This window comes from Hetaerina americana, unplaced genomic scaffold (assembly GCF_022747635.1).
Source record: "Hetaerina americana unplaced genomic scaffold, ioHetAmer1.1.p SCAF_69, whole genome shotgun sequence".
Lineage (NCBI taxonomy): Eukaryota > Metazoa > Arthropoda > Insecta > Odonata > Calopterygidae > Hetaerina > Hetaerina americana.
The window spans coordinates 1,262,556-1,274,753 of NW_027287305.1; positions in this window are offsets into that span (position 1 = coordinate 1,262,556).

Here is a 12,198-nt window from a genome sequence, read left to right on the forward strand (position 1 = left end):
AATAAACATGAATATATTTCTTGTCGCTTCACAAATGGATTTGTTTAATTCTCGCTCACATATGCTTTCTTAAATCAATTGAAAAGGGAAAAAATACGGAAATAGATCCGTATGGATAACCAAAAAATACAATACGGTATAATCGCGTGGCAAATAGTTATTCTGGTGGATTTATACTGGAATCGCTAAAATTGATACAAGTTAAACATAAAAGAAATTTCAAAATAAAAAAATTTAATGGTGTCAAGTTTTACTTCCTGGAAGTTCTTGATAAAGATAAACCACGTTTTGGTTCCCGTTGGTGCTGTTGCATCGCAATGACACCCGGGATATAGGTTATAAAAATTTCACTTGGAATATTAAGTGATATTTCATCATATAGATAAAGACATCCCATATGTTTTAAGTCCCAAATATAATTATTTTGACAGAGGAGAAAAAGTTTAACCAAGCAATAACACGAATATATAAAATATTTACTATCATGATCATATTAATCAACACGAGGGTTGTTTTTTGACAGCTCTCCTATCATAATATACCCTGATTCAATATCTTTAATTCCTCAGCCTTGCACCAACAGTTTATATCCTCTACATTTCATAGCTCATACTAGGCCTTCCTCAGTAATCTTTCCCTTTTTACATTTCCGTCAATTATTTCTTTCCGGTGAGCTATCATTCCTCAGGGTATGTCCAATCAATTTCCCTCTTTTTTTCTGAAATAGCCTCTTCCTCAGAATTATCTCTTAGTTCCCCTTTATTATTTTATCAATCTTTTATTTTATATTCGGTGTAATTCAACAGCATCACATGTATAGTGCTTACGATCTTTTTTCTCTACTTCCCCCTCTTCTATACCTCACAATCGTAGAGAAATATACACCATGTTATTGTATAGGTTCCCTGAGACTATGCTGCTACTATATACTCTTAGCATTTGTCTCTTAGTATTTGTTTCTTCGCCATTCCTACTCTATATACTTGTATATCCCTCATGCTTTGTCATCCATATCTTCCTTGTTTCCTAAAAGCAAATACATGTATATGCGTATGAATAAACCCAGTTACCTCCAACATGTGACATACGGTATTTTTTAGGAAAACCGTACAGAGTTTACGGTAGTGTCCTTCGCAAAAGTTGGGCGTTAATCACCATATTCATTCAACTGTCGTGTCCATGGATTAAATTTGATATATGCCTCAATTTCGAATTCTCACATTGACGATACACCAAGAAGCAGCCCAAGAATGAACCAGATAATTCATTCTGTTGATTCTTATTTTTGTGTATATATTTTCTGTAATAAATAATTCAATTTTTTATCTGACGCTCGCGATACGCAAAAGGAGCTGTAGGGAACATAATTACAGGCAAGTTTACTAAATGGAAAAATTAATTACGCCTATGAATCAATTTAATTTTAAAGGGAAATAAGTTATTTATTATGGAGAGTAAGAATAGGTTTTTCCGTTGTTGAAACAATTGACGGTATGGGCATCGTCACTGTGATATTCACTGTGCGGGGGATGTAATGGACAAAGGCCCCCCCGAGGAAAGAAGGAAACCTTTCATCTTAAGCCTCGCCCCCACCCCCATTTCGTTTCTTAACCTGGCAAAACCGCAGGGGAGAAGATTGTGTGGAGCTCTCTCATCTTTGGAGTGCGGTCAGCGGACTTTTTCTCTCGTTCGGTCGACTCGGAAGCCAGTGGCTACCTACTTGCATCCCTCCCGGAGAAATATTAACGGGCGCCCAGAAAAATGTTTGCGGCCGAGGTGTCGAGGCGGCAGCGTCATGTGCTCGGTTCCCAACGGCCAACGGCACGAAAGGCAAGCTCCAACTTCCGCGGATCTTTCGACCAGGCGTAGCTGGAGGGGAGTCAGCGGAGGTGGTCAGAAGGATGGATTACACACAGACAGGACCTATAAAACTGTCCGAGTGGCTCGAAGACGCTAAATTCTAAGAAGATCATAATGTTACCTTTAAAACGTATATTTGTAATTTTAACACTTTCACTTTTGTCACGCAGGTCAGGTATTTGCGTACGTATTAAGGGGACAATCAAATTAGTTTTGATTTTTTTGGGATCATCCAGATGGATTGTAATATTAGCCATTCTGGTTATCAAAGGTGTCGCCGGCTGTGACATTAATTGAGTCGTGAGTGTTAATTCGTCTTAAGGAATGAATTCTTTAATCATGCAACAATATTTTGGGAAGATTAAGCTAATGAGCTTCGAAAACCCTAATTTTGACATGACTTTAGTTCTCCGTACTCCGTTTGTTATTTTTATGATTTTAAAATATGTGGAGAGAAATTATTCTATTGCATTTATTTTTGATTTACCAAATAGTTCCACGTGCATCTTTGTCCTCACAATAAGCAGTAAATGTCAATTTAAGCTGAAAAATAAAGCAATAATGTGATACCTGTTTATGTACGATACATTCAAACATCCATTCCTACAAAGGATGAAGCTACAGATTGTTTATTTTAGGACTGTCCTTATGCTTGCTCTTGATTAATTATTTAACCAATTTATGTAACTTTTACGTGCCTGCATTTTGTAACTTTTATAGTTTTAAAATGCTTTGTCTTCAATATTCCATCCCGCTTACCTAACATGAACAAAAAATGCAAGGTTAATATGGTATCAAAGTAATAGGTATTAATTTTATGGACAGACCAAACAAAGGTTGTTTTATGCCTCGTATGACAAATAAATGGACCAGCGTTGTCATGAATTAAAATCAGCTGGTGAAACGGACGAAAGATCGTGGCCAACTTTTAGTTAGATGTAGTCTAGGAATAGGTAATACTCACGAATATGTGGAATAACATAAATTATCAACACATAAAACATTCAAATTTGTCTCAGCAATTTCATTTTTCTTTGTATTATCATTTTATGCCTGCCAGTGCCCTGTTATTTTAAGTCTAATCTGGAAAGGAGTCGTGCTTCGGCTATGTAAAAACTTCGAATTCCCTATTGAGTGGATCGTGGAGGGAAATATATATAGCCCAATCCAGTGTTGGTATTAAAGTCGTCAGTTTTAATTAAAGAAAGTTACACTGGTTTGCGGTAGAGAAACGCGTGGATGGGTGAGTCATCGACATTTTAAGATTACGAAATTCAGTATCAATCCTTAAAAGTAACATAGAATTAGCCCATTGTGGTCAAACTTTCAATTAGCTGAAAAACCTTCTCTATTCAGTTCATTCAGAGAAACGTAAATTTAGGAAAAGGTATTTATTTTGTTATAATATTTTATTCTTCAACTAATAAGATGAGAGAAGAACTGTTCTACCTTCATCGTGTTAATATTTACCATTGCAGACAGCAAAAAACCTGTGGACCATATACGAAATTAATACCTGATACACTTTATAGACAGTACGAATGCTGACGGAGGAAGTGAAGATTACGAATAAATGAAGAAGGAAATAAGGTAGTGTGAAAGAAATGAAGTGAAAGCGATACGCAGATGATAAAAGGTACTCGTTAGGGACTGTCTTGAACCTACCGTTGATAGGTAGATGACCTTTGATTGACTGTTAACCATTTAAGTTTGCATAAGGGATAAAAGTCTTTTGAGGCCTCACGTGCGGGCACCTACTTTCGCGTTCAGTTTGGGAAACTTCCCAATTCAATTGTTTGATCCCTCCCCCTTCTTCACTCGCACTTCCTACATTCTAATCTAAAGCGATCCGATCTCGCAGTCGGTAACGTGATCAATCAACCAAGACGAACGCACTTCTCGCCTGTTCATTCGCGTAGAACAAATTGGAAGGGATTATATCAAAAACCCCAGCCACACAGCTGTTTCCGAAAAGGAAAACACTCACTTAGAAATAATCGAATATAGGACGCTTTATTAATGTTACCCTTAATACAGTATTACTGTTAAACCCACTGTTAACGTTAATGCAAAGGTTTCTGCTAACGTTGCCGTTAACGTAACTGTTATTTGTTATTGCATGCTATCGTTGTTGTATTACTGGTATTGTTGATTTTACAATAAATGTTACTGTCAATGAAATCATTATTGTCAATTTTAATATTACGGCTATAGTTACTGCTAATTAGAAAGTTAATTTTACTGTTTATGCTATTGGTAGTGAGTAAATTTATAATTCAGTCCATATTGATACTATTACTGTTATTTAATTGAGCTACATGAGAATAGCGTCCAGGAAAATAAGCTAGACTATAATTTCCATTGCAAATGAAAGCAGTATTTAATAATGGAGGGGAAATTTAAGGCATAAAAACAAGAAGTCTTTACTTTTTTATTGGTTTTCTACCAGTTAATGTAGGTTTCAAATTAACACAGCCTATACAATTGTGCAAAAATAAATTAACTGGCCCCTCCTCACAAAAAAACACAACCTGACATCGGAAACTACGGCAAGTTCCTCTTCAATTCCGCATAATCCTTTCCTCCCATTATTCCGTACAAAATGCATACCCTATTCCAAACCCTTGGCTTGGTAACGTCCTCCATTTCACATACCAGACTTCAACATCCCATTTCCAATCGTAACGCTCCTTATCCAAATATCCAGCCTCCTTTGAATCTCTACCAACAATCCTCCCTCCTCCCACACCATATCTATCACTTCCTCGTTTGCTTTCCTTCCTGCCCATTTCACCTTTCCCATGAGTTAATTACTTTAACATGAAAAACGTCTATCACGCGTCAATGGTAATATTGTATTGAATTAAAATTTCTATTAATATTTAAAATCTTTGAATAGCCCTTTGGAAAGTCATTGGTGACCTACTTATTTTCGGTGATTCAACGGCGACCGAAAGAGTTATTACAACTCGGTACCCGTGTTACGATGTCGATGATTTATGTTGAAATTAGTGTATAATACTGTTAGCATCTAAAGTTGGAAATAATAATTTTTACATAATATGACTGACCGCATTTTATATTAAAAATTGTATGCGAAATAAGGCTCTCATTATGCCATCACTTTAATGCGATTATGGCCAATTTCCACCATGTTAAGACTAGCATATGACTGTTAAATTTCAGTGATGCAGAAATATTTGTCATCTGTTTAGAAAAACCCACGGTCATTAATATACGCTCGATTTAGAGTAAATGATAGGGCAGAGTTGAAAGAGAGGTCAAACCCTTGTAGTCAAGCCACCCTTTTTGCGCTGAATACTTTTCCTGTGCACCCATATACGCGAAAACGTTTCGCCGTGCCAGGAGTCGTTTCTTTTACGACGCCTTCGGGAATCTTAAAAAACCCTTCTTTATTTCTTCTCTTTTACGTCCAACAAAGCGATCCCTACCGAATGGGAAAGTTCTCCTTTGCACCCGGGTGGGCATACTGATGAAGGGCCGACTCGGTCCCGGCCCTGTGCGTGGCGGCACGCGAGTTTTTGAATACGGACGAATAACCTGGGCTCGAGGCCAAAGCATTCCGTCCACACGAGAGAAATATGGAAGCCACTGTTACAGGCGGGCCAACTTTTGTGCGATTCGCATCACCAAAAAAATTACTCACACGCGAAATTGTGATGATATTGAATGAGAACTCACACGATAAATGGCCCGTGAAAGAGTTCAGGGAAGATATTTCCCGCGAGTTGCTTGTAACGACCAATCAGTAGCGCGTAATGTCGCGGAGGCGTGATTGTTAATAACAAATGAGTCCTGCTGTACGAAAAGTTCACAAGATGGCAAATGGTGACAATAATAAACCATTACAATGTGATTTCAAGGAGTATATCTATTTAAACGTAGACTTCGCCCCCATATACCGTCATATTCTACGCATCACGATAAGGCCTTATGTTTGCCGGACGTCATTCCGTCCATTTATTTTACACTCATGCATACCCTCTTCCTTTCTAAAAAGCGTATTGTTCTCCTTCATCTACTCCACTTACCCAGTGTTCTCCCTTCCATCACTTGGCTTAAATAACATCCAACTCCCTGTCAATATATCCTCCGTTCACCTTCTATGCCTTATTCTGATTTCCCCAAGTATTTCCTCTATTCTCCCCAAATACATTTCAAACAACGTTGTTAGTTTTCCTCTCTATCAGACTCATTTTCTCAATTCACCTCCACATCCACGTCTCAGACTCCTCCAATCTACGCTCATCGCCTTGCCTCAAACAGATGGTCTCACGGTCATAGAGTGCTTCTCTACATATTAATGCCCACAATATGGATGCCTACCTACTGAAATAAGGATGATACGTCAGCTATTTTGATCCACTGGTATAAGAAATGCCCTTTTCTTTTGCAAGAGCAAAGCTATTATCCGTCTCACAACACATATTCCATTCAAAGTTGTCCTATACGATATTCAAGGAGTTGTCTCTCGCGTGAATGGACGCCACAAGATAATCCGCATACCATCAGAGTCTGCTCGGATTTTTCATCGGGAAAAATACTGTGTGGACATTTGGATAGCGTGACACGTGATCTTAAAAGGCGGAGTAGTCGGTTGGTGAATAAGGGATGCTAGTTACCAATGGCTGGCGATCTATAGGGCGTCGCCCGTCCAAGACTGAGTTTAAAGATTTCGAGCCCAATCGGAAGTCGGTAATGGGATTGAATTAAAGTTAATAACAAGATAATAACGAATGATCACGCTTTCAAGCGTGTTTTTATATATGAATTTCCTGGAAAAAACATTACTAGTGACTCGGTATGTAATCATTTATTCATTTATTAGGTCTATCCCGCAGGTTTCAGAGAATTTACTTACTCTCGTCTTGCCTGGAGCTTACAAATTGTGCAGAGTTTACGAAGGTGATTCAATGGAAGCTAAAATTTTCCCGTTACAATTAGATATTAGTAATAATCAATCAAGTTTGAAAAGAATTCAAGGCCATTACACATTGGACGAATAGAAATAAAGAATAATGACAAACGTTACATTTTTTACGTAAGAGACCACTGAAGTTTCACTTCATAAAAAAATATTAAATAAGTTATTGGAGTCAAAGACTAGAGTTCGGGGTAAGGAGAAATAAGAAAAAAATAGTACAAGGAGGGAGGAAGTTCGTGGTAAATAACAGGGTGGACAGGAACTAAAAGGAAGGATAGGTCAAAAGTCTTATGACAAGAGACGAATATTTAGGTCAAGTTAAAGTGATGCAAGATGGGAGACCTTTTTCAAAGGCGCATTAGAAAGAGAAGAGCATTGGACTGCATTCAACCAAAATTCAACCATTTTTTTTCAAAATATTTGTGTTTTCTTTGTTGGGTCGGGTACTTCTGGGATTACCCTCGCATATCGATAAATCAGGCAAAGTACTAGTAAGAAAACGTACTTGTAGGTACCTGCTTCACCCGACCGAATCCAGATGCTTTCTTCGATAGGATAAATTGATTCAATTATCACTTCGATTTAGAATTTGGCTGCAATGGCGTCATCGCGAAATGATGATACCGCCATGGACCATAAGGCCATCCCCGCCTCACCTCAATTTCTTCCCCACCCCTATTCCCCCGCCTTTCTATTTCACATGCTATTCTTGTTTTGAATCCTTGTGGCTAACGTCGTGTTGGGCATTCCTCTACTTCCACATATTTTTTTATTCTCCTCCTCTCCCTCTGTCTCGTGTGTGCGTGTGTGTGCGCGCGGTTGTGAAATATTCCGTGGTTGAGATTCAAAAACTGTGTGTGTGTGGTGGGGGGTGTGAGGGAGGCTTGGGAGAAGCGATGGCCGAAGAGTTCATTCCTCCTGTGTTCGAAGGTGTGGCCCTCGCGAGGCCCTTCGCGTTCATACGACGAATGTGCGCAAGGAACTGAGCCTGTGTTCGTCCTGAGTGGGGGAAGGGAAGGGCAGGGGGCCAGTCTCTCCTCCGACACCCTCACGTGATGTTGACAAACCTCTGGGGGGGGGGACGAACTCTCATTTGCCGAGTTGTGATCGCCGAGGAACCACGGATATCCTTGTTGAGTATACCTCTTCAGGGGCTTATATATATCTAAATATGCGGGTCGCGGTAGTCCAGTGGGTAGAGCATTGGACTGCTGACCGGAGGGTCCCGGGTTCGATTCCCGGGCAAGTCACTCTGGGCAACTGTAGCTCCACCCAAGCTATGTGATTTTTGGGGAACCAGATCTTCCTGGGAAACCATAACCGGCACAGGGAAAGGAATTGGCCCCCTACCCTGATGTGTGAATTTTCACACACCGTATAGGGCTTAGTACTGGGTGATCTCTACCATCACTTACTAAACCGACCTTCGGGTTGATTACTGTGTTTATGTGTGTATATATGTGTGAACATATATGTGTATATAATAAATATACCCATGTATATATACATAAGTATATATGTGTACGTTTATATATATATATATACATGAACATACACATGTGTATATATATATATATATATATATATATATATATATATATATATACATATATATATATATATACACACACATATATGTGTGTGTGTTTAAACTAGGTTCGTGGACTAGTATATACAAATTTCTGAATCGATAGGGCGAGGCGAATTATTGCCCAAGTACCTCTGTTATTAACGGTGCGCTTGAACGCTAATTCGTCTTCCCACGTTTGTGATCTGAGATTATTGATCGATTGTAATCATACTCGATAGAGGTTTGACTCAGAAACGAATAAACGAAGAAAACCATTAGATCGGTGATTTTGAAATGCTATTTTTTCCAGGAACGATAGGTGATTAGAATATTTTCCTATGCAAATTCTTAAAGAACAATTTCTTTTTTTCGGTTTATAGTCAATTTTCCAGCCAAAATTCCATTTGAATCTTAGCTCAATTTTTATTCTAACGGACAGATTTTCTAGAATTAACAAGCTCTAGTTAAAGGTAGTTGCCGACATTTAAATGAACCTCGTTAATCATCTTCTTGCTGCTGTATAAACCCTCAAATGGTCGCTTGAAATGTCAGCATGATATCAATTAATATATGAACGCGTCGGCGTTTCAGAACTGGAAATTGTTAAGCGTAATCAAAGCTCAAGGTAGGTTTTTTGATAGATTGAATACCTAATGTCTGCATAATGTCTATGTCCCTCCTAACGTGACACTTATTAAACGCTCTGTGAATTCTTCATTGGGAGTGGAATAAGCATTTGTGTTCAAAAGCTTGCTTGCCATGCTTATAATCGTTAGTCTAGTAATGGCAACTTTGTGCAAATAGAGTCTGTTTTTACCAAAACCTTTTAATTAATTCCTTCTAAATAATTATAATATTAATACTGATCGACCTTAGCTCTGAAAGCCTTGAGTATTTAATGGTTCCTGGAAAACCTACATGAGCTCTTGGAAGCAAGAATACAGACAGGCCACTTGTGGGCACCTCAAAAATTATCAAAATATCCTATTCATCAATCTCACAACACTTGAAAATGGTACTCTAAAATTTCAAAGAGTAATTATTATAATTAATAATAACATCAAATCATTCTTTAAATAAAATATAACCCGAAGGTCCATTCATTCGGCTACTAAAATATATCTTTGACCTTTGATCTCACCCTGGTGACTAGATTCAATGCGCATGACGGAAAAATAGGCGAGGAAAACTTGTAAGAATAAACCAACGATCATTTCCACGAAAATCCCCAAAAGGGATGGGATGGTCAGTGAGGGTAGGAGGAGGTAAGGGAATAGGAGAAGTTATTTAGGTGGAAGAGGTCAGGTTGCCTGGACGTCTGAACGAAACCCACCCCATCTGCTCCCTTGGCATGTTTGCTCGGACTGTGAAGGGCTTTTAATTAGGCATTTGCTCCCCTGCTTCTCGTGCGTGAGCATATGTAACTTGCCTACGTAAATATGGCCACCTCTCCGCTATCATCCACTCTTTTCCTTCCCCCCCCCCCTCACGGTGGGTGCTTTTGGTTGGAGGAGTTTTCTAAAGGCAAGGAGAAGGGGGCTCCACTCCTGTCAGAAGCACTGCCGTGTCGAATCGAGTGGAGTCGCGTGGTCCGCGGTTGTTCAGTTGATCAAAGGCCCACTCCGCGCTCTCGTTCGCTCTCACTCGCAAAGGAGAGGCGGAATTAACGAGAAAACGGGAAGGGGCGGTATGGGATGGAGCAGGTGGATGGTGAACTAAGGGGGACACGTGATATGTGGAAGGAGAAGGGATGGGACGGGAAAGAGGAGAGGGCACAGCAAAACTATACAAGGGAGCACAGAAATGGGGTGCTATCCAGGACAAAGAAAATATGGAACCGTCCCATCTTCACCAGAACATACGGTATGGACTGTAGGTAACCCCCGTACTGCGATACCTGTACCTACAAGAAGGCGATACTCCTCGTTACTAATAGCAAGGTCAGCAATCCTACCCATCGAATTACCCAAATCACTGGGTGGAAAAATTACAATGCTGAATCCAATTGGAAGTGGCTATAAGGACGTTATCCCAAATAACATCAATTTGTTTATCAATTTAACAACGGTACGAAATCACCACGGGTTATTAATTCAAGGAATGGTTTGTGGCAGTCTCCCAAATCATATCACGTCACCTGCCAATCACCTCGTTTCGACATAGCTCCTTGCACCCAAATATTCCAGTTCCCGCATCAATTAGTTCATCCAGTCATTACACTTTTTATGTTACCTTCAATTAGTGTCTTCATTTAACTGTATTCCCACGGGTGATGTCTAAATCGTTTCCTTCTCCTTCTTCCTATAAGTGCTATCTTCATTCTTATTCTACTCCGAAGTGATCCTTCATTTATTACTCTGACTCAATCAATCAATGTATTCTACCTATTTAGGATTTGGACGGTCCATAACGTCTGTTGTCTCCTAATTTTATTGAGAGCTTCTTTTTCCTTGTCCTACGTCATTACTGTCTTCGCTTCTTCGTGATTGCTGCCTACCCTCAACCTTATAAAGAATAACCTTATAAAGAATTCCACTTTCTTCCTTCCTCTACTTCCCCGCTTACATCTAACGTTCTCTCTTATATTTCACGGCCTTCTATCCCACTCAAACTTTAAATATTTCATCCATCTATCTTTTATGCCTTCTTCGGATTTCTCCCAGCAATAACTTCCTCTCTTCGCCCACCCTATTTCGAGCCTCGACGTTTGCCTTCCTCTCTCTGCCCAACTCATTTTCTCCATTCGCCAAACCCATATCTCAAAAGCCTCCTTTCTGAATTTGTTCTCATATTGCCTCAAAGACCTGCTCTCACACTCAGATGAACATTATGGTCCACATTAAAGCCTTTACTGATCTTTTCTTCACATCTTTACGTAGTATAACCGTTATCAAAGTAAAATCTTCTTGCAATTATTTCACCTTGCTAACGCAATTGTTCTTCTAACGTCCCCATTAAATGCCCCTTCCCCCTAAAATATTGCCTAATTTACATGAACTGCTCCCCCTGCTCTAGTTTAGTCCTCCTAAATTGATACATCTATTTTATTTTCAGCATAATTTTTTTAGCAACACATTTCTCCCGCCTACAATCTTCCTTCCTCTCCCACTTTCATCACCACTAATCATATTAAAAGAAAAGTATACTTAATATGTGATATAACTGGTAGTTTCAGGCATAATATCGCGGTATCGATTCTTGTCATAGTGAAAAACTATGAATTTATGATAACACAATTATGCTTTATAGATATGACTTATGTTTCGGCATTCAATTCAATGATAACGTTGGATGTCAAAATCCGGACCGTATCGAAATGATACATCGAGGAAATACAATGGCATAATTTTCCACATGAACTTCTTACTTGAATATTATTGAATCGATTGCAATGCCAAAATAATTTGAAATATCAGTTTAATTTTGGCCTTATGAGCGTGCACCCTGGCCAAGACTTGCAAGTGGATGTAAACTGAGTAATAGCTAGGTGGGTAACATACGAGTATAACCGAATTCCTGAAAATCGCGAGAGGTCACGTAATTTACTACCCATGTAGTTTTACGAAATAATGATTAGCAGTTGTAAGGGTAACCGAATCAGCGAAATTAAACAATGCTTAAGATTGTACAAAATGAACTGTTCTTGCAATGGAATTATATTTAGGGTAACTAGATCGGTGTATCAGAATCCTGTGCAATTGTATAGAATATGTGACTGAATTAACAAAAAAACGAGCCAGAAAAACCACTTTTTCATTAGTGGACTAACTATGTTTTGCTAAGCGTCTCCTGCATGGTGTATAGTCTCATGTATTGAAGCCGA